This window comes from Apium graveolens, chromosome 5 (assembly GCF_009905375.1).
Source record: "Apium graveolens cultivar Ventura chromosome 5, ASM990537v1, whole genome shotgun sequence".
NCBI lineage: Eukaryota > Viridiplantae > Streptophyta > Magnoliopsida > Apiales > Apiaceae > Apium > Apium graveolens.
In genome coordinates, this window is record NC_133651.1 from 130,923,426 (window position 1) to 130,949,496 (window position 26,071).

At 39.5% G+C, this 26,071-nt stretch overlaps 1 pseudogene; it reads right to left on the reverse strand.

Annotated features, from left to right (window-relative positions):
- Positions 1-23,491: 23,491 nt before the first annotated feature.
- Positions 23,492-24,881, reverse strand: LOC141724529 (uncharacterized; annotated as a pseudogene).
- Positions 24,882-26,071: the final 1,190 nt, after the last annotated feature.

The window sequence follows — 26,071 nt, forward strand, 5'->3', positions numbered from 1 at the left end:
GGAGCTCAAGGCCTTTAATGGCTGCTCTCGTGTTTCGTGACTCAATCTGCCTTTACGAGATGCCTACGTATCTCTGTGAATTAGAGAATCAAGCCAAAAAAACGTAGTTCTGATTTGTGGGGTGAGGCCCCTTATATAGATATGGGAGTCCTTGAATTGGACTTGGTATAGGAGACTTGGTGGACAAGCCTCTGAATTAGGATAGACTTAGGAGTCCTAGGAAGTAGGAAGCTGATTCCTTATCCTTTTAGGTCCCCTTGAGGCTAATCTATAAGGATTTATATCCTTATCGGGACTCTTCTCAATAGCTGATTTTTCCCTTATTAATTAATTACGAAATTAATTAATAATTAGGGCTTTTGAGCCTTTTTTATTCCATCAGGCCTGATCTGGTCCATCAGGCTTAACCTTTCTGGTCTGAGTTTCATATATCTTTTTATTGGGCCTAGCAGCCCACAGCTTGTACAATTAATGCAGTATTTAATTATACAATCATAATTTATTTATCCCTATCATTTGCCCCCCAACTTTTGGAAAACATTGATTAGGTTTCGCAGAAGTTAAGTCTATTTGTTCCCTTACAGGGTTTCGTTTTTCCGTAAAGTGTGGAACGACCTACACATTTACAATGAATTTTTCCTTTTATTCAGGAATTATCTTAATTTCCAGGAATTTTTCCCTAATTTTCTGGGATTTTTCCCTTATTTTCTGGGATTTTTCCCTAATTTTCTGGATTTTTTCCTAATTTCCCGGGTCTTATCCTTAATTTTCTGGATTTTTCCCCAATTTTCCGGGACTTATCCTTAATTTTCTGGATTTTCCCTAATTTCCCGGGACTTATCCTTAATTTTCTGGATTTTTCCCTAATTTCCCGGGACTTATCCTTAATTTTCTGGATTTTTCCCTAATTTCCCGGGTCTTATCCTTAATTTTCTGGATTTTTCCCTAATTTCCCGGGACTTATCCTTAATTTTTTGGATTTTCCCTAATTTCCCGGGACTTATCCTTAATGTTTTGGATTTTTCCCTAATTTCCCGGGACTTATCCTTAATTTTCTGGATTTTTCCCTAATTTCCCGGGACTTATCCTTAATTTTCTGGATTTTTCCCTAATTTCCCGGGACTTATCCTTAATTTTCTGGCTTAAAATCGATCAGAATGCATTCGAAATCGATCAGGATGCAGACAAAATCGATCAGGATCCTGATCGAATTAGCTCAGGATCTTACACTCTGGTCGACAGGATTCCTGATCGATTTCGATCAGGATTCTGACCGAATTGGCCTTCAAAGTGACACCCTAGTCGATTGCTACACGGGCTTAATCGACCAGGATTCCTGATCGATTTCGATCAGGACTCTGAACGAATTAAATGGCTCTCGACCATTCTGATCGAATGGAATATCGATCAGGACTCTGTTCTCCGTCGATCAGGACTCTGATCGATCTTAGGGGTTTTCTTCCCTCCTGTTCGAATAAGATATCGATCAAGACTCTCTTCTTTGTCGATCAGGACTCTGATCGATCTTAGGGGATTTCTTCCCTCCTGTTCGAATAACTTATCAATCAGGACTCTCTTCTCTGTCGATCAGGACTCTGATCGATCTTAGGAGATTTCTTCCCTCCTGTTCGAATAAGATATCGATCAGGAGTCTCTTCTCTGTCGATCAGGACTCTGATCGATCTTAGGGGATTTCTTCCCTCCTGTTCGAATAAGATATCGATCAGGATCCTCTTTTGCATCGATCAGGACTCTGATCGAACCATATTAAGGTTCTGGTCGATTTTTGACTTTTTAAATTCCACAGGAGCTTCTAGATTGTTCCTGATACTTCTTGTAGATGGGCCTTTAAGCTGGGCCTGGCTAAATGGGCCTAAAAACGCCTCGTATTCCGAGCTTTTCGCCTATATAAGTGTAGTGTGGAGTGAGAATCCTTACTTCACTTCCCACTTCTCATTTTATCTCACATTTTTCTCTAAAGTTCTCCCTTTTGAAGGCAATTTCCGGCGACCAAAGCCACCGCAGCTCCTCCATTCTCAAGTATTTCTGGGTTTCAAGCCTTCAACCGAAGCATATTAATGGCGGACCGTGACCTAGCTCGTTTGCAGAAGATGAATGTCTCTAAGAGAGGTACAAACATCCAAATTCAATCTCCATATACTTCCCTCATTGATATGATTAACTCGAGAGGTGATGAATATCCTTCTCTGTCTGAGTTAGATTCGTATAATCATGGTAACACTTTTCATGAGTTAGATGGTAGGATAGAGTCTATGAATACCCTGTACAGACTTCCACCCCACCTTAGGATCACTCCAGCCGCCCCTGCGGATAGGACTTGCAATTGGGAGGGGGATACCCTGTTCATTTATCGAGGAGCCCTGACCGCAGGTCTTAGGTTCCCATTTCACGAATTTATTCCTCGTTTACTAGCCGATGTACGAATCAACCCTTGTCAACTCCCTCCTAACGCCTGGAGGAACATTATCTGTTTTATGGTCCTTTGTCTCAGGAATAGCTTTCCTCTTTCCGTAGCAGTCTTTAGGAAAGTTTTCCAATTCTATAATAGTTCCATGAGTCAGCCGGGCTGGGTTTTAATTCGCCAACGGCCCAAAATTCCCCATATCTTTGATAGTAACTCTATAGTCGAGAACAACCCTAAATGGAGGGATGAGTTTGTTAGGCTGACCTGGGCTGGGGGTGATTGGGCCACACTCTTCCGTAGGCCATTTTGCAAAGTATCAGATGGTAGTCCTGGTAGCATCAGATTAACTGATGAGGAGGAGGTGGCCTACCAAGCCTTAATTTCAGACGATGGGAAAACAGACACCTGGACCCTTTTAGAGGAGTTTTCCTTGAAGAAAGTTGGTCTCTCCCAGGCCAGTGATAAGGGTAAACTTATACCTGCGAAATTATTTTTCCTTCTCTTTAACCGTACTTTTTCTTTTTTCTGGATTTTAATATTCCTTCTGCTTTTCCTTTCAGCTTGTGAGGCTATTAATAACGTCAATAGGCCCAAGGAGGGGGAATCTGGCCGCCAGAAGAGGGCCAAGTTAAACAGGGATCCCAGGAGCAAACCTGACGGTCCTACTTTCCTTAAGCCCCACGTCCCGGTGGTCGAGCTGGGGGACGATGTGGATCCTCCACTTAAGGCACATTCCTTCAGGCCTAACTGGGGCTTCAGGAGGAGCGATACGGTGGTTGGATCCACCAAACATGCCAAGGATTGGTCGTACCATTCCATCACTCCCCATGATTTCACTGACATTGTTACGGGGAGTGATGTCGAGACTATTAAGCTTCTGGGCTCTCAAGCCCAAGCTGCGGTAATTTTCTTTTTTCTTCTCTTCCTTTTGTGAATTTCAACTTTTCTTGTATCCCAATGAATTTGCGCCAACTCATACATATTTCTTTGCAGAGTAATACCTATTTCCAGGCGGCCCTACATCAGGCTAGATCTTGGAAGGGTAACTCTGATGTTTTTGAAAAGGAGATGAAGAAGTGGGAGGAGAGAGCCAAGGTCCTAGAGAAGAAGCTGGACACGAAGAAAGAGGAGCTGGCTAAGGCTCATTCCGAGCTGGTGAAACTTAGGAGCGATAAGGATAAGCTCAATGATGACTACATGGATTCTGACAAGTTTAAGAATCTCATGGAGATTCATGATGAGGGTCTTTACTCCCTACAGTTCACTTAGGGATGGGATGCGGCCGTGAAGGCTGTTTCTGAGAAGTACCCGGGCTTAGTCGACCCTAAGGACTTTATAAGTCCTGAGCAGGCTGAGTCAGAGGATAGCATAGACGCCCTCTTCGACTCTCCTCAGCCAGATGATCGCATCTTGGATCCTAACACTGCTTCTCCTCCCGCTTCTCCTGCGAAGGACGCTGAAGGCGCTGATAAGGAGAAAGAGAATGAAGGCTCCCGCATGGAGGAGTAGTTTTTCTATTTTGTAATTTTATCCTTAATTTATGTCTGGACTTTTGTTTGTATTAAAACTTATTACCCTACGGGGCTATGCTACTTTCCTTATTTGCATTCTCTCCTTCATTTTTCTGATATTTTAATATTCAAACTTGGCTTAATGGGTCACACAAGTATTATCACAACTCAAACATCCATAGGTTGAAATAATTTCGAACTCTTCAATTTCAAGTCTGGTTTTCCAAAACCTTACATAATATGGGTTCGACCCTGATCTATAATAGCTAAAAAAGAAAAATACTATGCAAACAAAGCTTCAAGGTGCTTTTAAACCTACTTGTCATAATGACAAGTGAGAATCGTACTTCGACCATCTTACACGTAGTAAACCTTCAGGTTTTGTGCGTGCCAGGTTCTCGGGACTTCAAAGCCATCCATAGTCTCCAGCTTGTAGGTTCCTCTACCCTGAACGCTCTTGACTCTATACGGCCCTTCCCAATTTGGGGCAAGCTTTCCTTTCTGTCCGACACCAGAAGCCTCTATTTTTCTCAAGACTAGGTCACCTTGTTTGAAAAACCTCTCTTTAACCCTTAGGTTGTAGTAGAATGAAGCCTTTTTCTGATATTCTACTATCTTTGCGTGTGCTTTATCTCGCACTTCATCGATTAAATCCAGGGCTAACTTCTGCCCTTCCTCATTTTATTTTTCATCAAAAGCCTGAATCCTTGGAGAGGAATGTGATATCTCCACGGGAACTACTGCTTCTGCCCCATATGCCAACATGAAAGGAGTTGCATTTGTCGTGACTCTACAGGTAGTTTTATAGGCCCATAATATGGGAAGTATCTCATCCACCCAATTATTTCTTGACTTTTCGATTCTCTTCTTTAGTCCATCCAGGATTATCCGATTTGCTACCTCCGCTTGCCCATTGGCTTGCGGGTGAGCCACAGAGGTGAACCATAACTCAATTTCATTTTCTTCGCAATACTTCTTGAATTCCTCGTTGTTGAATTGTGTTCCATTGTCAGTGACGAGGATACGGGGAATTCCATATCGGCACATAATGTTTTCCCACAGGAATTGTGCAACCTGTTTAGTTGTGATTTTGGCCAAGGGCTTGGCTTCAATCCACTTAGTGAAATAATCAATGGCTACAATCAGAAACTTCCTTTGTGCTGTGGCCATAGGAAAAGGCCCTAGAATATCCATCCCCCACATAGCAAAGGGAATAGGTGAGTTGATGGAGGTCAGCATCTCGGGGGGTTGTCTGGCCACTGGTGCATGTTTCTGACAGCGATCACACTTCTTTACATATTCTTTGGCATCAGCCATCATTTCTGGCCAATAGAAGCCTAAACGGGTTATCTTATGAGCCAAGGCCCTGCCCCCCAAGTGTTGTCCACAAATACCTTCATGTACTTCTTCAAGAGCCAAGCGTGCCTCATCGGGCCTGAGACACCTCAAGTAGGGAACCACGAAAGATCTTTTGTAAAGAATCCCATCTATCAAAGAGTACCTAGTGCCCGAACAGTTAACTTCCGTGCTTCAGTTGCATCATTTGGCAACCAACCGGTCTGAATGTGAGCCTTGATGGGATCAATCCATGACGTCCCCAAGCCTACGGGAGCCACAAGCTTAACATCTATGCTTCGTGTCTTCAAAACACGGAAGTACACACGCCCTGAACTCTCTTCAATCTCAGATGAAGCAAACTTTGATAGCGCATCTTCTTTAGCATTTTCTTCCCTTGGAATGTGTTCAACATGGCATTCATTAAATTGGGTCATCACAGCCCTTACTAGGCGAACATACTTAGCCATCGTATCATCCCTTGCCTCAAATTCTCCCTTTACCTGGGATATGATCAGCTTCGAGTCTCCACGGACCTTTAAGTTTTTGACTCTAAGTGTCCCAGCTAGACCAAGGCCAGCAATCAGGGCTTCATACTCTGCCTCATTGTTTGTTGTTGGGAAATCTAGCTTCATGGCATACTCAATTAAGAATCCATCAGGGCTTTGCAAAACCAACCCTGCTCCACTGGAATTTGTTTTTGATGCTCCATCAAAATAGAGAACCCAATATTCTTTCTCCTTGTCCCCATTGTCGACTCCCTTGTCTTGAGGTATGGTAGAGAACCCAATATTCTTTCTCCTTGTCCCCATTGTCGACTCCCTTGTCTTGAGGTATGGTATCTTCCTGCCCCCCGACTTCTTGGTTGGGTATGGTACATTCCACCAGGAAGTCAGCTAGTGCCTGGGCTTTTATGGCCGTACGTGGCTTATACTTGAGATCGAACTCTCCCAACTCTATTGCCCACTTAATCAGTCTCCCACTTGCCTTGGGACTGTGAATGATATTTCTCAGTGGCTGATTTGTTAGCACTTCAATTTGGTGAGCTTGAAAATAAGGACGCAGCTTTCTTGAAGCCATTACCAAGGCTAAAGCGAATTTCTCAATGGCTGAATAATTCAACTCAGCACCATGCAAAATTTTGCTGACATAGTATACGGGTTTCTGGACTTTCAGTTTCTCCTTAACCAACACCGCGCTCAAGGCGCTTTCTGAAACAGCCAAGTACAAGAATAAAACTTCACTCAGAACTGGCTTGGCCAACAACGGGGCCTGGCCCATATACTTCTTTAACTCTTCAAATGCCTTCTGATTTTCCTCACTCCATACAAAGTCTTTAATGTTCTTTAATGACTTGAAGAATGACAAGCACTTGTCTCCTGACTTGGAGATGAATCGTCCTAGCGCAGCAACCCTTCCTGTGAGTTTCTGAACATCCTTGACAGTTTTTGGGGGTTCCATGTCCAGGATTGCCTTTATTTTATCGGGGTTAGCCTCAATTCCCCTCTTTGAGACCATCAATCCCAAGAATTTTCCAGATCCTACTCCGAAAGCACACTTCGTAGGATTCAACATCATCTTGTGGTACCTCAGGACCTCAAAAGCTTCCCTCAAATGGGTTATATGATCAGTCTTTACTAGACTCTTGACTAGCATGTCATCAACATAGACTTCCATAGTCTTCCCAATAAGATCCTTAAAAATTTTATTCACCAACCTTTGATAGGTGGCTCCTGCATTCTTGAGACCAAACGCCATAACAAGATAACAATAAACACCAAAGTCAGTGATAAATGATACCTTTGGAATGTCATCCTTATGCATTTTGATCTGGTTGTATCCGCTAAACCCATCCATGAAACTCAGCATCTCATGTCCAGCGGTGGCATCAATCAAAGTATCAATTTTAGGCAGCGGAAAACAGTCTTTGGGGCATGCATCATTCAGATCGGTGAAGTCTATACACATCCTCCACTTTCCATTAGCCTTCTTCACCATTACAGGGTTTGCTAACCACTCCGGAAATTGAATCTCCTCAATGAAACCAGCCTCTAAGAGCTTTTCCACTTCCTGCTTTATAGCCTCTTGTCTTTCCGGGGCAAAATTTCTTTTCTTTTGTTTCACTGTCTTCCGGCTTGGATCCACGTTTAGCTTGTGAGTAATTAACTCCGGGTCTATGCCTGGCATATCAGCTGCTGACCATGCAAACACATCACTATTTTCTTGCAAAAATTTCACTAACTTCCCTCTAAGGGGCTCCTCTAATGTGGCTCCAATGAAAGTCATCCTCTCAGGATTCTTGGGATCTAAAGGAACCGAAACTAATTCTTCTGCTGGCCTTCCTCTATTCTCATCATTTTCTCGAACATCCATATCTTCAATAGGAAGAACCTGCCCCCCGACTCCGTCTGCCCTCAAAGAGGCCACATAACAGCTTCTAGCCATTTTTTGATCTCCTCTCTCTTCTCCAATCCCGTTTCGGGTGGGAAACTTCATGACTGAATGGTAGGAAGAGGGGACTGCCTTGAAGGCATGTATCCCTGTTCTCCCCATGATAGCATTATAAGTTGAACTAGCCTTTACCACTACGAAATCCAGCATCTGCGTTGCTTGCCTTGGCTCCGTACCTATGGTGGTTGGCAACTTGATTATCCCTTCCACAGGACATTCTACTCTAGCAAATCCATATATCGGCATGTCGGTTGGTGTTAACTGGGAGTCGTTATACCCCATCCTTAGAAAGGTGTCGTGGAGCAAGATATCCACAGAAGCACCATTATCCACAAGGACCCTCTTAACCGGGCTATTTCCTATTATTGGTGTTATGACCAGCGGGTCGTCATGGGGAAACTTCACACCCTCTAGGTCGGAATCATCAAAAGCCAATATTACTTCTGTCCTGGCCCTCTTCGGGGCTTCTCCAACAATATGCATAACCTCTCTAGTATATGCCTTTCTGGAATTTTTGGACAATCCAGCAGCAGTTGGACCTCCAAAGATCGTGTTTATCACAGGCCCTTGAGGTCTCGGCCCTCCATAAATGGTGTTTATAACTGGTCCTCTAGGTTGGGGATTCCGCCCCTGATCATCTTGGTCCCTTCTACGATCTTCAAAGTTCTTCCTTCCATTATTATTTCTGTCCCCTCCATCTCCAGTATACTTATTCAATCTTCCTTTTCGAATCAAAAACTCAATTTCATCTTTCAATTGCCTACACTCATCGGTGTCATGGCCAACATCTTTGTGAAACCTGTAATACTTGCCCCTATCTAGCTTGGCGGGATCAGCCTTCAAGGGCTTAGGCCAGCGAATATCTCTGTCTTTCTCAATCTCCATCAAAATCTGACTTCTGGGAGCATTCAGCTTAGCGTATTCAGTGAACTTTTGCCCAGGTCCTCCCTTCTTGGGGGTTGAATCAGGGTTTTGTTCGGTTCTAGGATATTTGTCCTTAGCGATATACTCCAAATCAGTTTTTCGTTTCTTGCCTCCAGTGGGCTCATTACTTACTACGGTCTTCCTCATACTTTCTTCAACCTTGATATACTTCCCTGCCCTCTCTTGGAGCTGCAACATGCTCTCAGGGGGTCGTTTGGCCAAAGACATCTTAAAAAACTCATCCCTAGTTCCTTGTTGCAATGCTATCATGGCTACCTTATCATCAAGATCTGGGACTTTTAAAGCCTCCTTTATAAAACGATTCAGGTAATCTCTTAAGGATTCCTTAGCTCCTTGCACAAGACTCATAAGAGATGCTGAACTTTTCTCATGGACTCTTCCACTGATGAATTGCTTAATAAAAGCCTGACTTAGTTCTCTGAATGATCCAATAGAATTTGGGGGTAGGCGACTGTACCATCTTTGAGCCATACCCGACAGGGTTTGAGGGAAGGCCCGACATTTTATAGCATCATTCACGGGTTGCAGCAGCAGTGCATTAGAGAATGTCCTAACATGATTAGCGGGGTCTCCCGTGCCATCATAGGCTTTGATAGTGGGCATCTTGAATTTCCTTGAGACATGGGCATTCATTATCTCTTCTGTGAAGGGTGGAGTTGGATCATCAGGATCTCCAAGGGGAAGGAGATTGCTCGGATCAGTTCTTGGGACAGCAGCCCTTCTTCTTACCGGACCATCCAGGTCTATGATAGGAGGAGGATTTCTCCCCCTAGGAGGTATGTGGGGTCTGGTGGCTTGGTGAGCCTCCAAATCACGCCTCAGCCTTTGGATTTCAGCCTCATGAGCCCTGATCTTTTCCTGCACTTCTTGGGGATTCGCCCCTGGGGTGCTTTGGGGGCGTTGCCTTCCATCGGCTATTGGCTCTTTTCCAGGGCGCCTCCTTCTCGGGGCCACTTCATCATCCGAAGATTCGGAGTCTCTCTCAGTGTATGGACCAGAAAATTCCCGATCCTCAGGGATAGGATCCAAACCTCGTATATAGGGGGGCGACCGCCCTCGTGCTTCGCTTCGCCCAGCATATCCGCTTCCTCCAACCTCAGGGTGAAGGGGCATCCCATAAGGGGGGTTAGTAGTAACAACAGTTGAATATTCATACCCGACGGGTCGAGAATTCACAGGTATATGTACTTGCTGAACTTGAGGATTCGTACCTTGAATAGTTGGGGGAGTTGTCCCTTGTGGCTGAGGTTGAGTTGCCCCTGTCTGGGCTTCCCCCTGAGTAGATGCATAAGTTGAATGGGGAGGAACCTCCACGGTTGATGAAATCACCTGGGTTGTCTCTGATGGTGTTCCTTTCTCTAGAGCTCCAATTGTTCTCCGTGTTCTCGCCATGGTTGTTATTGCGTTCCCACAGACGGCGCCAAATGTTATGGATAAGAAATCAAGGTTATTACTTGCTGTATTTAATACTAAGATTCGGGAGCTCAAGGCCTTTAATGGCTGCTCTCGTGTTTCGTGACTCAATCTGCCTTTACGAGATGCCTACGTATCTCTGTGAATTAGAGAATCAAGCCAAAAAAAACGTAGTTCTGATTTGTGGGGTGAGGCCCCTTATATAGATGTGGGAGTCCTTGAATTGGACTTGGTATAGGAGACTTGGTGGACAAGCCTCTGAATTAGGATAGACTTAGGAGTCCTAGGAAGTAGGAAGCTGATTCCTTATCCTTTTAGGTCCCCTTGAGGCTAATCTATAAGGATTTATATCCTTATTGGGACTCTTCTCAATAGCTGATTTTTCCCTTATTAATTAATTACGAAATTAATTAATAATTAGGGCTTTTGAGCCTTTTTTATTCCATCAGGCCTGATCTGGTCCATCAGGCTTAACCTTTCTGGTCTGAGTTTCATATATCTTTTTATTGGGCCTAGCAGCCCACAGCTTGTACAATTAATGCAGTATTTAATTATACAATCATAATTTATTTATCCCTATCAATTAAAATTAAGAATGTCATACTACAAAATTTCTAGGCTCTTTGTTATTAAAGAGCTTAGCTTCTTCCTTGAGAGAATACAAGATTTCTGATCTAAATTGTTACTCCTAAACAAAGCATCCAATGTTTACTTTATAGAACAGTAAATACTGGTTATTACAGAGCATGCAACAGCATGTACTAAACCCTATTTTTGGATAACCAAATCTTTCTATTTCTAGATTAGTGTATCTTTGCTAATCTTGGCCTTTGATCTTGTACTCTTCAAGCTGCTTTTATAGACTTGTCAATCCAACTGATTGGATTGTTTGTTTATTGATAATCTTAGATATTTAACTGATATGCACTTTGTACTTTGAGTTTTACCTCGAGATCTCCAGTTTGGTATGTAGAGAACTTGACATCTCGATAAGTATATTGGCTTATCGAGATCTCTCATCACTCTATAGTTGTTTTGACTTATCGAAGACTCTGAGTTCCCTATGTTAATTTGGCTTGTCGAGATCTCTCATCTTCATGTCTTCACTTTGGTTTATCGAGATCTCTGAGTTCTCTAGTGACAAATTGGCTTATCGATAACTCAGAGTTCTCTAGTGAAGAATTGTCTTATCGATAACTCATATTTCTCTAGTGAAGAATTGGCTTATCGATAACTCAGAGTTCTCTAGTGAAGTAATGACTTGTCAATATCTCTATTCTTCATGTCCTCAATTTGGCTTGTCGATGTCTCTGAGTTCTCTAATAGCTTTTCTTGACTTCTCGATAAGTCATTCTGAAGTTCTCGAATGACTTCTCTATAACACAAAATCTGGGACTTGTAGACTTCTTGACTTAGAATGTTTTTCACAAAACAGATTTATTCAACTTCAAGCTTCTTCATACTTTCTCTGAGATATGATCTTCATGATCTTCTTCCAGAGCTTATTCTTAGGCTTGAGACTGTTTACGAAAAAATACTCCAGTCTAGTCTATTTAAATTTTTACAGACTTAAGTGTTATAATACACAATGCAAACATAGAATACCATACAACTTACTTAGCGTTGTCAATTTGACTTAGTCTTGTTATAGTACAGGCATGTCTTGCACAACAATATTTAATTACATGCATAAAAGCTCTCATTGAATTCACTCATGTAAGAAATTTCTATCGGCACCTCAAACACAACCTAAAACCATGCCCTCTAAGACCTTAGACTAAATAAATATGTCTAAACATGTACTTTTTCTACATGAAAAAAGGTGGAGGATAATTGCATATAGTGACTTTGTGCATAACCATTTTTTGTATCCTAGATTCAAACAATATCCTTGAACTATTTAAAAAATAGAAAAAGAAGTATAGGTTCATAGGCAAAGAAGCCCACTCAGAATTGTACGTGTTTTTATATATCAATTGCACAAAGAAATATCTTATATATTTTATTTCTAATGCACTAAATTAGAGTAACAAATATCCCATAAAGAAATATGTTAACCTTTATAGTGCTTATCTTGATAGTATATCACAAAATCATTTTTTTGTGGTAGCCCAGTCCCCATAATACATTTGTATAGTATTTGCTTCTACTTCAAAAGGACAATGGAGTTAAATAGAAAGTAAAGAAAATATGGTGTCAACCTAATGAGTTCAAACTGGATATATATTTTGAAAGCATACTAAATCGATAAAGGCGCCATTTGTAAGCCTTTATATCAATTCTAATTTAGAATTTGGAATTTAGAGTTTGAATTCCAAATCGATCGTTTGGAAATTTAAGAATTTTATTTTTCAAATTTATATTCAAAATACTAATTAATATAGTATACTAAACTTAAAATTAGTATACCAAACATAAAATTAAAATTTTGAATAAGTATTATTGGAAGCAAGAAAAATCAAACTATACTACACTCAACATACCATTCTTGACCACTTAAACTTTGCTAAACAAAACTTTCAAATTAATTTCAACACACAAGTTCATTTTCGAATCACACTATTATGCAACTAAATAGCATATAGTAGTTATTAGTTATTACCTGCAAACTTAGCAACCTAAGCAGGTCATCCATAAAATTCATAGAAAATGTATAATCCTTTTCATAAAGTAAATTCACCAATAAGACTTAAAAGTTTGGCCCTTTAATAGTAAACAACAAAATCTAAAAAATAGATTCTCGTAAATATATATAAACATAAACAAACATATATACGATTCACAAAATAAAAATTGAGGTTGAGCAGCAAAGATTAGCAAAGATTACTAGTGTAATTGAAGTGGAGATTCTGAAGAGAGATCGAGAATCATATCGAAGAGATTGAGAGATAAATAAAGAGATGAGATAATCAATCGCCTAATGAGTTGTTAAATAAAAGAAAATGAAGGCATGATTCGGTGGATTAGTCTGCACCGGGTGAGGTATTGCATAGTAATGGAAGGAACGTAATTCTGCAAAAAGGGTTAATCCTGTAATTTTATAGGGAAATTTTTTCCTGTTTTAATCCCTGTGTTCTCCTATTATATATAGAAGAAGAGATTCCCATTGCATCTAAATTCAGATTTATTTACCTTTTTTCATTGAAATTTGATTGTTCAAAATAGCTAAAGTTCTAAGCAACGTCATTTAGCCTTACAATAGAACCGAACATGTTACCCTAAAGAACTTATATATATTGAATTTATGTTAGGTCCCATCTACAGATTACTACTACTGAATTTAAGCAGAGGAATACGAGTAAATGGAAGTTTAATAGATTATATTATCTGCAGAGCACATGCAAACTATGAGTAAAAACCCTATCGAATTAAGGCGCCCGTTTATAAAACAGAGAATTGTGATTTGGAGCTTAATTGTACTGTGTTATCTTAGATTTTTTAACACTAACAGATGCGAAGATAACCAGACGACCGACCCTTGATGCTACCACAGTGGTTGAAATAATAAGTCTTGGCATGAAAGCAATCAACCTAATAACCAGGTTTCTAGTCCATATCCTCATTTTAGATCAATACACTCTTAATGAGATTTACAACAGGGAACTTACTGTGAGTTACTAAAATACCAGTGAAATCGTTTGAAATAAGAGTGCCATTTTAATACTGATCGAATCTGTATAATGTATTGTCCAAGATAAGTTCATGTAAGTATATAAAGACAATTACATATTCATATAAACATAAACTTAGAACCAAGGTAGATATAGATTTGCGCATGTGAAGCAAAAGGTGAATCGAATAGCAAAAACTACTGGCAGAAACCAATTTGGTAATATTCCGAATATCAACAAAAAAATGAACTATAATTTAGAAATTGTAGAGACTATTGATGCAGCAATAGCCGTGTCTGAAAATCAGCATCACAAAAATGAATAACCAAAACCCAAAAAGACGAACCGTATTTCACTGATGCGGTGGATAGTTTTGCAAGGCAAGTGTGTAAATCTGCAAAAAGTAGGGCATTTTTTGTAGCTTCACAAGGATTCAAACAGAATACAACCATGCCAATTACCACAAATTGAGCAATTCAAACATCCTAGAAATCTAAGTATTCGGCTACATAGAAAAATACAGATAAAAACATACTGACAACCTATGTATATGAATCAGCAAATGAGGTTATTCCAGTTCACATACATATATGCATATTTAATATAGACTAAGGTAAATAAGCGAGAATAATTCAAAAAAATTCACTCAACAACCTAAAATTGTTTAAATAACATATTAATTATTTCTCTCTCTCTCTCACACACACACCCCTACAGAAGTTGACAGTCCCATTATATATTTTTTCACTTGACAATGAAAAGAGTATAAATTTAAGTCTTTACTAAGCATTTAGAAACTTAACACAAAAGCAGAAAGGACTAAACTAGCGAGATTAGTATCTAGTGAACATAATTCAGGTAAAAAACATATAAACCACTACATATTTAATGTCTATATTTTATCATTTTGTAATGTGACACATGTGCAACATAATCCTTGTGTAGTATTCAGCGAATACAGTTGGTTTTTTTGTGATTTTAGCAAGATAGTAAAGTATACGAAATTCAAATAGTTTAGAACACTATTTTCCATTTACACATATACACACAAATAAATTACCAAGTTGGTGGGTTTTCCCCTTATTTTTTCATAATAATAATAGTGGTTCATATGGTCTTTACAGAAAAAATCAAGTAACAAATCATTCTTAATTATAGGTCAATTCATCAAGCCAATAGTTATTATCAAGTAAACCTCAAGTTCAAGTGAATTCAAGAAGCCCTAAATATATAAAATTATGCAATCCATAAATATCATCCAATTTTCCGGCTAAACTAAAAGGAAATAAGAAAAAAAAGAGGTTGAGATCACCTGAGAAAATTGCAGAATTCAATTGTTCATCCATACATACACGATAACCGTCAATTCCCAATTTTATCATCCACCCCACCTTTGCAAAATTCTGAACATAAAATCATGGTACTGCGGGGATCATGGTTAGCATTAAAATTGTGGTTTAAGATTTCTAGCACCAGTATACAACATTGTAGTGGTTAAGTATATTCACTCCAGGTAGCCAGGAGGCTCATGAGTCGTGAGTCTCTTTAGTCATAGACTCAATGCCAACTTTTAGAAGGGTCAAAACTGTCCTTTTATTGCAGAATAAAATGTCTCACGATTTTATGAATAAAATATCTCAGCCTGCCCTATGTTGGGCTATTAATGATATAGTAGATGTTATTAGCAGTCAATGTGGACAGATCAAACACAGTAACAACATTCTTAGAAACCGCCGATGCAAAAGACACACAAAAGTACTTAATTTTTTTTGTTAACAGAGAAGGATATGGAAGATTCATAGAATCATGAGATGAGCAAAGATTCATATTTTGAATGATTAAAGAAGAAATATCACAAGGAATTCATTTGATAAACACAGAAACTAGAATAGAGTCCTGAAAAATAACCTTATCTCTACCACTTTTTTGAGGAAAAACAATTAGAAGGTAACTTGAATATCAAAAGAGACAAAGGAGTAAGGGATGATACCAAAGGTTTCAATGAAGCATCAATAAAATTCTCACCAAGAATGGACTTAAGTTGTTCTTCCTATGAAAGCCCATCAATCGCCACGAACACTTGATGAGTTGTGAAATGACATTCACCCTTGTCGGAAAAATTAGCTATTCGACCGAGACAATGGGCCTTGAACATAATTGGAGTACCTCGAACTTTTGAAGAAACCAAATCGTCTTGCATGAGATGGAAAATTGCATAAAACTTGTGAACAAGTTCGGGATATATCACGGACGAAGAATGTTATTCCCAAACAATCTAACAACTAGAATTACAGAAGAGGGGGTTGAATGTGGTTGTTGGTTTCTTTTCGATTTTAAGAACTTCTCACAAATATAAATATATCAGTGTTTGAATATGCCAAAGTGCAGAATGAAAATATAGATGTATTCAAACATAAAGTAATTAAACACAAAGATTAAAAACTTTCTGGTGGATTGAACTTACCTACCAGAGATATATATTGATGAGAACTCTGTGATGTAAAAATGTACACAGCTGCTTACAAGTGTGAAGTACATGGAACAGAGAAATTCTAAAGAGATACAACTTTTTCTATTTCTCAGTTCTTGTTCACGTGCTTAATTTTCAACTTGTTACTCTTGGTTTATATATTACCAAGTTACATGATAAATGGACAAACTAATAAGACAATAATATCTTAGTCTATTTTCTTGCTGCTCCATTTATCCATCCAGCATCTTTGAATATCTTCAAGTTAGCATCGAAGTGGAAATGCTTCTTTATTCTCTAAAACCTGTTAATAGGCTAATATATTCCATTTGTATACAATCAACCCGTGTGACTGTCAAGTCATTATAAACTATTTTTTGAATTTGACCATCCGTTAAAACTCTGTTGGATCATCCGTTGAGACTTTGCTGGATCATCCAATGAGAGTCTGGTTGATCATCCGTTAAGACTCTAGTTGATCATCCGTTGAAACCTTGTGGAACATCCGTTAAGAGTATCTTCATATCAGTTAACTCTATTTCACTTATGCAAGATTACAAGGCATCTAATATTTACAATTAGCCAACCTATCTTGCATATCAATCGAGTAGTCAACATGACTTAGAATATCCTACAACTTCTAGTTCTCAAAGGCATTGCAATATGCTGAAATGTTCTTCCAAAACTTATTTAAACATAAGCTACCATCTCAACGGACGAATAACAAAATTATCCGTTCAGAGCTCCAAAAATCACTTGATTAAATCTACTAAGGTGTTTTTGTAGCATATCATCAAGTCTACAACATATTCCTAACAATCTCCCCCAATTTATGTCTACTAGAATTGTAAGCATAAATTTAGAGGGACTTGATGATATAAAAACACCTTTTTACATAGAGATTATTCAACAGTAGATAAAATTGGTAAGTGTTTCAATTTATTGAAAGTTGACAAAAGAAAGTTCACACAAGTCTTACAAGCTTTGTTCAAGGTGCTCCTTAAGTCTGAGCAAAATAATCTTTTCTCCTTGATTATCTAGTCCTCTTTGTCAGCTTTTCATTATTCTCTTTAATCCGGTGTTGGAGTTGTTTGTAGAACTCAAATTCATCTTTATTAGATTGATCCAACATCTCCTACATTCTCATGAGAGTTTCATTGCTTGAAATCTTTAGCGGATCTTCTAGTCTAAAAAATCTTCTATTATTCTTTTCATCCTTGAACCCCATTAACCAATATGGGCTCAAATGCACTATATCCTTAGTGTAAGAAATAGTTAAGACTCTTGGGAGTGTATTTGGGTCTCTCCAGCTTTGTCTTATTCTTTCAATATGGTTGAGTATCTGCTTCTTGGCATCAATATTAAAGCCAAAGTTTTTCTTGATTGAGGAGAAAATCTTCACTAAGACAGAGAAGCCTTCATTGAGAATCCTATGAAGAGGCCAAGTGATTTCCCTACCACCCTTGTACTTGAACACCAACCTTTCTGGAAGTATTTTGTAAGAATTAATAGCCCTTACTTTATCTAGCTCATCCAAGTAAAGATTGATGTCAGAGAACACCTTAATGTCATAATTGATTAGTTGATCTCCTTTGTTACTATAGGTTTGGGCTTGGGTAAGGTTTTGGATTTGAAAGTGACAGATTTGTCTGGCTTGCTTGGTATGTTCTTTCTTCTCTTGGAGGCGGTTAGATTTGGGAGATTAAGATCAAGAATTGGTAGGCTTTCCAAGTCTATTAGTTCATCTTAGGAATTATCAGTTCACCATGAAAATTCATCTCAGGATTGACCATAAATTCAGCTTGCTCCATTGTGGGCCAGGTTGTTTGATTTGTAATATTGAATTGGGTTAGCTTCCTTTTAGCTTTTTGCTTTCTATACCCCTTTCCTGGTTTGTGCTTTGGTTCTTCACTCTTCTCAGTTTCAGGTTTTATGGCAAGCTTCTGAATTTATGATGTGGTAGCAACCTTTTCAGCTTAATTCTTAGCTTTCTAAGGTAGCCTTCCTATTCTGATGCTTGAGTCTTAGTTTCTCTTCTTTCTCGACTTCTGCAAATTGTGGATGTCTAGCCATCACACAAATTTATTTTCCATGTCTGTAGAATTTTTTTATCCTTTTCTTTAAAACTGAATCTCTTGGATCTTTGATGTGAGCAATAAAATGACCAAGCAATTTCTTTTCATCTGGATAAGGAGTTGTATAGACTAGGTCCAAATGATTCTTGGTAGAATGTTTTGATGAATGTTTCTTGGGCTTCAAGATCACATTGGCCTTTGGCTGTCTTCTAGTAGAGGTTTGATCTCTCTCCATATTACTCAAGCTCATTTCACTAATAGGGATTTATCTCAATTGTGTGAAGTGTTTTATATATTTATCTTGCTTTGCAATTGGACCAAAAACCTTTTCAATCTTCTCATCAATTTTTTTCATTTGTTCATTCAGCCTGAGCTCAGCTGTTGCAATATTGATCAAGTCAATGCTATCTAGAACCGGTGGCTTGGTGAAAGTAATTACTGGAACAATCACTTTGCTAACTTGAATTTGCACATCCTTCTCCCCCTCATTAGCTTGAATAATAGCTTCTTTCTCCCCCTTTTTATCATCAACAAGTATAGCAGGGGTTGGATTTTGAGCAGCAACCAGTTTCTGAAGAAGGAGCGTTTGATGAACTTGGTTGACATGAATCATGGTGATTGATTTTTCCAGTGATGTCATCCTAGTGTTCATAGAGTCAATTTTGCTCCTTAAGTCAGAATCCTTCCTGAGGTTTTTTTTAATGTCTTTCATAGTTAACTCTGGAAATATATACCTCATTCTTTCATTTATATCTTTCTTGACTTGCCCAATGGTTGTCTTGATTTCATCAAAATCTTGACTCTGTTTGAGAGATTGAATCTTGTGCAGTTGGAGAGATTTAAGATGGGTTTGGAGAAGACTCTTGGTGTTGCCATCTGTAGTGGCTTGAAGAGCTGTCTGAGTTTGATGGATAAGCCTGAAAAGAGTTGATCTGAAATAACGGTCATTGCAGTCTTTGCTAAACATCCAGTCTGGGGTGTTTGTGCTTGAGCTAGGACCTGCATCTCCCTCTATGTCTATGCCATTATCCTCATTAGATGCATGTCCAAGAGAGTCACCAGAATCAAACTCAATATCATCACCAGTTGTGGGTGGAAGAGAGTTGATTGTATCATTGGCCCTTAGCATAGAAGCTATTGTCTGCACCAAGTTTAATACCCTCTCAGCAACCTCATTGCCCTGTTCAGCTAGAATTTGATAAGCTGGAACAGGATGAGTAAATACCCCAGCTTCAAAAGAAACAGAGTCTAAAACATATTAATATTCTTGCTGAAATAGCTGCTTCTTTTCTGCTTTATTGACATCCATTAACTCACTAATAATGGGCCCTTCCCATTCTTCATTTGTACCTGCATTTCTCTCATTATCTCTCCTTTATTGCATCAAGGGCTCCCCTTGGCTTCCCACCCTCATACCCTCACCTTCACCATCCAAGGTGGGACTTCTCTCAGTCACTTTTGCCATGCTGGAAGAAATAACATGCATTTTATCACTCATTTCCTCTCCTTTTGCCTGAGTGCAACTCAGCCTCTCACTATGTTCACTCCTTTCCCTCAATCCTAATAGTGATTGAACAACCGCTAAGTCATCTGTACTTGTAACATTTATGGAAATTTCAAGTGGTGCAGAGACTTTTAACGGATGAGAAACATCCGTCGAAATAGTAGTTGAGAAATTTAACGGATAATTGCTGTTAAGCACATCCGTCGAGATACAATCACTAGTTATCAGATGAGCAATATCCGTTGAGAGAGTAGAAATGAAAGAGTTTGGAGTATAAACTACTGTAGAATCTGTGGTGATTGATTTGAGATTATCCACAGATTTCTCATTATTTTCAGAAAGAAATGGAAAGTGAGCCAACAAATCATCTAAAAGATGCTCACTTGCTTGAGATTTTGGCTCCTCCATTAGAGTTAAAGATGGAGAATCTGGAATTGATGTGTTTATCATGTCAACATCCAGTGAGTTTGTGGGAGAGTTTTGTGTTTGAGGTGTTTCAATTAAGAGAGATTTTGGTTGTGACTCCACATTTATTGGAGCTACATCAACCTGACTTTGTGATTGTGCAGTAACTGAGTCTTTGCCTGCAGTTTACACTGTGTGTGCACCCTGTGACTCCCCAATTGTTTTAGATTTCTTCTTTCTAATGTAAGTTTGAGGTTGGTCTGTGTCCCTAACCCTTTTGGCATGTGCTCGTGTTTGAGGGCTTGTTTCAATAATTACATCCTTTTGGGAGGATGCAACCAGTAATGAGCTAGAATCCTCATTAAGCACTACAGTTTGTTGGGAAACTACAGCGTGGCTAGGCTGGGTCACACAAACCTCACTCTCCTTATCCTTAGGATTTCTTTGATGCTCACCATGTCCCTCACCAATCTTACTTCCCTTCATACTCCCCTCTTGGGATTTAGTAGTTTTTGAAACTAGTCCCTTTTGTAAGGAACTAGAGTGGGGTTTCTTAGACTTGGATTTTGAAAGATTTGATTTTGTGGCTTGGGTAGACACCTGTTTGGTCACTGTCACAGGTGCCATTTCCACATAAATTTTCAAGTAAACTGGTGGTTGGAAAGTAGTAGAGATAGAAGTGTTTACTTCACTTACCCGAGGTTCCTCCATGATTGGAAAATAAATGAGGGGAACCTTACTGTGGTGATTTTCCTAGTTTAAATCAGCAATAACTCTCTTCTCTTGTACCCAACAATCAAGCTTGTTTTTTGGGTTCTCAATAGAGAGATCCTTAGAAATATGATTAGCTATCATCATAAAGAATCTAGCATAATAGATGTTCTTATTTCTCTTTTAAATGTCTTCTAATTTGAAACCTAACTCATACATGAGAGACTCACTAAAGTTATAGTACTTATCACAAAGTAGCATATATAGCATGTTAACAAGTGAGTATGTAACTGCATCAAAATTGCTTATTTAACCAGATAATTGCTTAATGAAAGAATCACATAGAAAGCTCCATTCTTTTCTAAGGTCCATCCTCCTAACCTCACCTAACTTGGCAGGGTTAAGAGCATAGCCCATTGAAACAAGCATGGCACTAACATCTGTGTCTGTGTGTGGAAGTAGTGTATTATTTTTAGAAAATTGTAAGCATGCTTGAATTGCATCACAGTTAATACTATGTTTATTACCTTTGAGAGTGAAAGCAATGGTTTTATCTTTCGAGTTGTACACTGTTGTAGTCCATATCTCCTCCACAACCTCACAGTAGATTACTGGTGATGCCAACATTGCATAGCTCAGTTTGCAGCCTTGAATGAAGTCCATCATTTTGTGATAGGCCTCAGACGCAGCAATACCCTTGTTCACCAGTGCTACAAAGTAGTTCTTTTCATACACAAATCCATATTGAGACATTATCTTGACTACATGTGCCATTGTTGTGAATAAAAACAGTTAGAGAGAAGAGGGGATTTTGGTTTGGAGACGAAGAGAGAGTAGAAATTGCTTTGAGAAAGATAAAAGTAAAATAGAAAAAATAATGGCACTTATATACTTTATTAGAAATAAACAAGTAAAAATTAAAAAGTAAAATAAAGTACTTAATGAAATTTGCCCGAAATAGCCGTTTAAAAATAAAGTAAACTATAGAAATTCTAAAGGTTATCCATCGAGATACACTTACAGACTGTAAGTAAATTCGACAGATAAGAAATAGAATTAACGGCTATGATTAAAGCAATTCGACGGATGAAGATTAAACATATATCCATCGAGATAAAAAGTACCCAGAATAATATTTGATTTTTCAACAGATAATAAAATTCAGCAGATAATGAACATCCGTCGAGATGTAAATTTTGACTTAGCCAAAATTTCATCTTAACAAGAAACATCAAATTTAATTATGGATGCATTTCAAATTGCTTAGACATCAAAACAATTTAGGAGTAACTAAGCATACCTAACTCACTTACCAACCTAGTGAAGGTGGACGCATCAAGTGGCTTGGTAAAGATGTCTGCAAGTTGCTTCTCGCTTGGAACAAAATAAAGTTCTACAGTACCATTAATGACATGTTCTTGAATGAAGTGTTACTTAATGTTAATGTGCTTTGTCCTTGAATGCTGCACATGATTTTTAGTAATAGCAATGGCACTTGTGTTTACACAGAAGATTGGAATCTTGTCCACTTGTAGACCATAATCCAATAATTGATTTTTCATCCATAAAATCTGTGCACAGCAACTGCCAACATCAATATAATCAGCCTCAGCTGTGGAAGTAGAGACTGAATTTTATTTCTTACTAAACCAGGATACTAGCTTATTTCCTAGAAACTGACAGGTTCCTGTTATACTTTTTCTATCAATTTTACAATCTGCATAATCTACATCTGAATAACCAATTAGATCAAAACCAGAATCTTTAGGATAACAAATGCCAAGTTTGGTGCTCCTTTGAGATATCTGAAAATTCTCTTAATAGCTACCAAATGAGATCCTCCATGATCAGTTTGAAATCTAGCACAAAGACAAGTAGCAAACATTAAATCTGGCCTACTAGCTATTAAATATGAAAGTGAGCCAACCATGCCTCTATAACTTGAAATGTTCATATACTTTTCATTAGTGTTCAGTTCAAGTTTAGTGGCAGTGGCCATGGGAGTTTTTGTAAATGTGCAATCCATTAAGTCAAACTTCTTTAAAAGATCATAAATATATTTGGTTTAACTTATGAATATTACATCACCAACTTGCTTAACTTGTTGACCAAGAAAGTAAGTTAGTTTTCCAATCATGCTCATTTCATAATTACTTTGCATCAGTTTGGCAAACGTTTTGTAAAGTTTTTCATCTGTAGAGCCAAATATAGAATCATCTACATAAATATGAACAAGTATGCTAGAGCCATTAACAATTCTAAAGAAAAAAGTTTTATCAACAGTACCTCATGTGAAGTGATTTTCTAAGAGGAACTTTGACAAAGTATCATACCAGGCTCTAGATGCTTGCTTCAAACCATACAGTGCTTTTAACGAAATAAGATGGGTGGGTCAACGGTATGACAGACAGCGCTGCCTACACGCGAATTAGTTTCCGAGATCGAGCAGTCTCAATTTCACTACAGGATTTGTGAATGAATGTTGGACTGGGCCACCTCGAATGGTGTGAGCCGCATGTGGGGAGACCTGCACGTACGGTTTTTAGAGGGACCTGGTTGAAAGACCGGCCGACACCTACCGGACTAGAGGGACTAAGAAATTAATAGAGTACAAAACTTATCTTCAAGCTTTACCTTATTCTGATCATTTAGAGGGAAATCGTGGGGTCACTGAATGAAGTCTTCCGTTTCTTTCGGAGGTGCTGACCCGCAATGAGGCAGAGATGACTAAGTGACATATAGAATATGGTGATAAGAACAGCATGTCGTAGAAGGATATAACAAGTGGAGCCAATGACCCACTAAGACTAATGTATCTACAACTACATCCCTGAGCGATAGTCAAAGGGGGGCGTAAATGCGAGATGCCAACGGAATGATCAGCCGAACAGAGGCTGGGGCTGCTTCCTTCCCACCGCATCTTTCCTTGGGTATCAGAGATATAAAGCGAGTGCACCAGAAAAAAAAGGGAACTGGGTCGATCTATTTTATGGCGAAGCATCTGAAGCATAACTACACACTCACATGATCTATGCCGAGAGATTAGGAGCATTCGGTGGAACCGGTGAACTAAACTTGCTTCTGGATAGATGTGTGGGACAGAGGGCTCGTGGTACCTCCTGCCCAACCTTCCTCCTCTGCATTGAGAATCGTGTGAATGGAGAGTGGGAAGAATGGAAGGAGGTCATCATATGGAGTCGCACACTTACTTGAGTAGTGCGGGAGACTAGAGAGTGGGTCAAGTAAAGTCCCCTAGAGCCGAAAAAAGAACAGACGAAGCTTTACTTAGGTAGGGCTTTTATTGATCTTTTTTTTATTAGTGATTGAACAGGAGAGCGCCTGGGTATGTTATAGAAAGGGAAGACAGAGAAATCGAACGGTGAAGAGAGGTGGGGAAGGAATGGGAAATCGTCAAGGATGACTTCTTTGTTGGCGAAACGAAGGGCTAAATAGCGCTAGTGATTCTCTGAACCAGTCTAGATTTCCAACGCCTCAGGAAGCTGGTCCAGATAGAGGACAGAACCCTTTTCTCCTCTTCCTTACCGGTAGGGCAATCTTCTCTTATGGCCTCACCTCCCGCCCGGCCCGGAAATCGAGAACCCAGCCCCCTACTGATCCATTCATTTCTGTACGCAGGGAGGACCTGGAGCTAGAGCTAGGCCCCCGCCTATTCGAGGTCGGGCGGCCTCGCCCCATAAGCACCCAACCTTCCTTTTGATCTTCCTTTGGTTTGCCTCCACGAACGCGCCACCCAGAAGCCCTACTTATATTCCAAAGGTGACCTGCTTTGAATACTAGTTGTTACCTTACGCCGATATTTTTCAAAAATTATTGAATAGCATGGCCTGGGGCTAAGATAACTCAATTGGGAGAACTGTATTATGTGTGACCTTATTGTACCGTTCAGAGAGCACTTGTGTATGTGATACAAGTGAACGTGTACAAAAAAGCTATCGTAAAGTTTCGATGTCTGTTCCGTCGTTGACCCTATCTATGTTTCTACGATGGCCCAAGAACACGCTCATTCTTCAGCCATAGAGAGACTTTTGAATTGTGAGGTACCATTAAGAGCTCAATATATACAAGTGTTATTCCATGAAATAACCCTAATTTCAAATCATTCACTTCCTTTAACTACTCATGCTATGGATGTGGGAGCATCAACCTCATTCCTGTGGGATTTTGAGGAGTGGGAGAAATTGTTGAAATTCTATGAAAGAGTCTCGGGAGCCAGGATGCATGCCAGTTTCATACGACCATATGTAGTCGCACAAGATCTGCCCCTTGGCTTATGTTGAGATATTAATTCCTCATCACAACAATTTGCTTCTCGTATCAACGAATTAGAAGATATGTCAACCGAAAACCGTAGTGGATGTTGTTACTGTCGCTGCACAGCAAGCAAAGGATTGGGGATTCAGTGGTGTAATGTTAAGAGGTCGAGCGACATGAAGACATTGATAGCAATATAGGGGGAGTTCCCATCAGGTAACAACGGTTCTTCCTGATCCTACTAAAGCACACATATTATATCAGTGAAGACTTGGTGTGAAGCCGTGGAGCTTACGTCAGAAAAGAAAAAGGCCTGGCGGGGCTAGGGTGAGCTGAGGGGGGACAACATAAGTGAGCGAATGTGTGTAAGCCCAGTCAAACATGACTATTCTCGGCAGGGCGGGCCACCCACCTTCGAATGGTGTTGGTCCTACGGAGCGTGAACGGATTCTCCTCCGGCCTCTAGGCACGTCGAATATGCATGAGTTCACCGGGGTGGAGCACGGTCCGCCAAAATAGACATAGGTTAGGTGCTATTGATGGAACATGGTAAGTCTATCTTTCTCAATATGGAAGTGATACGGACACATAGAGATGTGGGTAGAGGAAGCCTCAAAAAGCAAAGGCCGAATTGCAGGTCACGTGACCTGTACCGAGTTGTGGTTGACTGCGCTTTTATGTGATCAAAGCGGAGAAGCTCGCCTTCTTGTTATACAAAAGTAGGTCGAATCGGGCGGGCCCCCACCCCGGAATGTCGAATAAAATAGGCGGTCGGGTTATCTTTCTACGACCCTTTTGATATGATAGGCACGGACTCCGCGAATGTCCTACACCCCTTTACTAATAAACTAATAAGGGAAAGAAATCCTCAACCAGAACCACATTCCTTTTGCATACGGGTGTAGCTATGTTTCTTAGTCTATTGGTCATAGTTTCCTGCAGT